Source organism: Podarcis muralis, chromosome 7, assembly GCF_964188315.1.
Source record: "Podarcis muralis chromosome 7, rPodMur119.hap1.1, whole genome shotgun sequence".
Lineage (NCBI taxonomy): Eukaryota > Metazoa > Chordata > Lepidosauria > Squamata > Lacertidae > Podarcis > Podarcis muralis.
Window position 1 is genome coordinate 87952062 of NC_135661.1, and position 4143 is coordinate 87956204.

Genomic DNA, 4143 nt, shown 5'->3' on the forward strand with positions numbered 1-4143 from the left:
ACTGGACCGAGGCCGTTTAGGGCTTTAAAGGTCAGCACCGACACTTTGAATTGTGCTCGGAAACATCCTGGGAGCCAATGTAGGTCTTTCAAGACCGGTGTTATGTGGTCTCGGCGGCCACCCCCCGTCACCAGAGAAATGTCCCTATTTTCTCCTGAAGAACATAGGAGGGTACCTGCACCTTCAGCTTCCAGAGGATGCTGAAGATTGCCCCCCCCCCTTTACCCTGTCCTTTTGTCACTTGATGTCTCTGTTTTTAGGACCCACCTTGCTTTTATAACTGCAGGTTGTTTTGGACAAGTCTCCAATGTTGTGACCTGCTCTGGGACCTCAAGGTGAAGGGATGGGAGCAAATAACAAAATCATTTATTGTTTTTATTTAGTTACCTTCTGCGTTGCTTTTGATGCTTCCTGGCCGTGGAAATTGCTTGTGGAATCTGTTGCATCAGTTTCAGTCGTCGCAGATAGCAAGGCCGACTAATGCTTTAGCTGAACTGCAGCAGGGTGGAAACAGCAGAGGCTGCAACCAACTCAGGATGGGACCGAAATCACTGCCTCCGTAACATCCCTACTGCTTAGTAGCTGACTCAGAAGCTGCCAGCAGGGGGCTTCCTAAGCTTTTTGAAAGTCTAAGTGCACCATGCTGACTAGATTTGCCACTATGCTTATTTAACTTATATGCAGAATTCATCTTGCGAAAGGCTGGCCTGGATGAATCCCTAGCCGGAATTAAGATCACCGGAAGAAATATCAGCAACCTCAGATATGCAGATGACACAACCTTGATGGCAGAAAGTGAGGAGGAATTAAAGAACCTTTTATTGAGGGTGAAAGAGGAGAGCACAAAATATGGTCTGAAGCTCAACATCAAAAAAACGAAGATCATGGCCACTGGTCCCATCACCTCCTGGCAAATAGAAGGGGAAGAAATGGAGGCAGTGAGAGATTTGACTTTCTTGGGCTCCGTGATCACTGCAGATGGTGACAGTAGTCACGAAATTTAAAGACGCCTGCTTCTTGGGAGAAAAGCAATGACAAACCTAGACAGCATCTTAAAAAGCAGAGACATCACCTTGCCGACAAAGGTCCGTATAGTTAAAGCTATGGTTTTCCCAGTAGTGATGTATGGAAGTGAGAGCTGGACCATAAAGAAGGCTGATTGCCAAAGAATGGATGCTTTCAAATGATGGTGCTGGAGGAGACTCTTGAGAGTCCCATGGACTGCAAGATCATCAAACCTCTCCATTCTGAAGGAAATCAGCCCTGAGTGCACACTGGAAGGACAGATCCTGAAGCTGAAGCTCCAAGACTTTGGCCACCTCATGAGAAGAGAAGACTCCCTGGAAAAGACCCTGATGCTGGGAAAGATGGAGGGCACAAGGAGAAGGGGACGACAGAGGACGAGATGGTGGGACAGTGTTCTCGAAGCTACCAGCACGAGTTTGACCAAACTGCGGGAGGCACTGGAAGACAGAAATGCCTGGCATGCTCTGGTCCAGGGGGTCACGAAGAGGCGGACATGACTAAACGACTGGACAACAACAACAACAACCACCACCACCCACTTGTGGACACTTGGAAAACTCAAATAGGCGAGACAGCATTTCCCTGCGCCTGATGGTTCTGCTCCAGCAAAGTTGTTTTTCTCATGCGTGGTAGTTCTTGCCTTTATCCATGCTTTCCGCCAGTTTTCCTGTAATCCACTCCCTATCCGTTGCATCCTGCACTTCCTTTAATCTTGCTGTTGTGTCAGTCGTTAGGCTAGTGGGTTGTTTGCATTAGGTACAAGCCTAATGCCAGCAGCCATCCAGCCTCCATTCTGGTCCTTGTAGTGGAAACAATAGTATAGATGCTTTGATAGGTAAAGGACCCCTGGACGCAGCGGTGTAGCTAGCCACTCAGGTGCCTGGTGCAGGGGGGAGGTGTCCTGCAGCCTGGGGTGGGGTGACCCACGCCCATGGGGGTAGGGTGAGCTTCTCCAATGCTTGGAGCCTCTCCGCTGCCTCTCCCTCAGTTGTATTTTATTCCCCCCCCCAAAAAAAATTTATTCATTTTATAACACAAATAAAAAACACAGACAGAAAAGACAAACAATACGAACAAATTCTTGTCATATCCTTATTTTTCTAAACATCGTTAAGTGGGCTTCCCCAAGTCCCACCTATCTGATTTTCATTTTACATATATCATCATTTCTAACCGTCTTTTTTTAAAATCATACTTAAAATAACTTCACTTACACATAATACTATTTTAAAATACCCTATCTTCTACTTCGAACCCTACAGCCTATATCCACTTCCAAAGCTATTCTAAGGTTTAAATATTAACTTATTTTTTCAAATATTCCTTAAACTTCTTCCAGTCTTCTTCCACTGTCTCTTCTCTTTGGTCTTGGGAGTCTCCGTCAGTTCGGCAAGTTCCATATAGTCCATCATCGCCTCCCCCTCAGTTGTAGGGCAGCTGAGGGAGAGGCAGTAGACAGACACAAGCTCCACACTGCCATTTCAGGCAGCACAGAACCTGCAGGTGCCTAAACCGCCACGTCACCCCTAAAAACTTTCGCGAGCCCAATTTTTAAAAAATGTAACTCATTTTGTCACACACATCCCTCAGTGATGACACCCGGGACAGGCTGCACCCACCCACACCTCTTCCTCTACCACTGCATTGATGGTTAAGTCCATTCAAAGGAGAATCTGGGGTTGCGGCGCTCATTTCACTTTCTGGTCGAGGGAGCCGGGGTTTGTCCACAGACAGCTTTCCGGGTCATGTGGCCAGCAGGACTAAACCACTTCTGGCACAACGGGACTCTGACGGAAACCAAAGCGTACGGAAACGCCGTTTACCTTCCCACTGCAGTGGTACCTATTTATCTACTTGCACTGGCGTGCTTTCAAACTGCTAGGTTGGCAGGAGCTGGGACAGAGCTTTATATTTGACTTTCTTCAGAAATGTTTGAGTCTGGATTGTTTTATTGATTTAATATGCTGTAAACTGCTTTGAGATTTTTCTTCAAAATATAAAGCGGTACAGAAATGAAATGATTAATAATAATCCTTTTCTCCACCTGCGTTACATTTGGCGGCCTGGAGGCAAACTGGACTCAAAAGGCCTCGGGACTAGCAAAAGCCTATGAGTAAAAAGAGTGAGGTGAGCAAAATTAAAATCAAAGATACAGAAGCAAATTCTAACACTGAGCATAATTTTTGGTTTGCTTAGTGTAGGAGCTCTTGGTGTGACTGAAGATCTTTTCCCACTCCAACCCCTTCTAAGATGTTTCCCTATGAGTTCTTTGATGCTTAGTCAGGGAGCTACTGTGACGAAAGCTCTTGTCAGACTACAGTCATACCTCATGTTGCGTCCAATTCAGGTTACGTGTTTTCGTGTTGCGTCCCGTGGCAACCCAGAAGTACCGGAACGGGTTACTTCCAGGTTTCGCTGCTTGCGCTTGCGCAGAAGCACTGAATTGCACCATGCGCATGCACAGACGCAGCAGTTCGGCTTGCGTCAGTTCCATGTTACGGACGGGCCTCCAGAACAGATCCCGTCCATAACACGAGGTTCCACTGTACACCAAACATTTGTAAGGTTTGTTCTTTGTGTGAGTTAACTTTATGTCTAGAGAGGTGACTACTCCGAATGAAGCTCTTTCCACACTGCAAACATTTAAAAGGTTTTATGATGCCATAAAATCGTAGTTTCCACATGTTGTTTTGGAAATTGTGAATTGTGTAGGTTCGCCTTTAAATGCAAAGTGGATCCGGTATCTTCTTGCTAAATCAGGCATCCAGCACTGATAACGCAGGCATGCTTTTCCTCAGACCAAAATAAAGCTGACTGGTGCAGTGGCTGAAGAAATCCACAACACACTATTTGCATTCAATTTCAATCACATTAGGCATCAAACAAATGAAGGTGAAGACAGAAATGGAAATAGTCCCCATTTGCAACATCCACTGGCAAAGGGAGAGGGAAGAAATCCAGCGTCTTACCCTCCCGCCATCCCATTTCACTAGAGAGACTGCCAGGCTTCCAAGGGTCCTGACCTAGAGGAAAGCCCCCAAAGGGGCAAACTCTTTCTCACCACAAACAGCAATGGAAAGAGGCGGGGTGACCTTTTACAGTTAATAACACACCAGA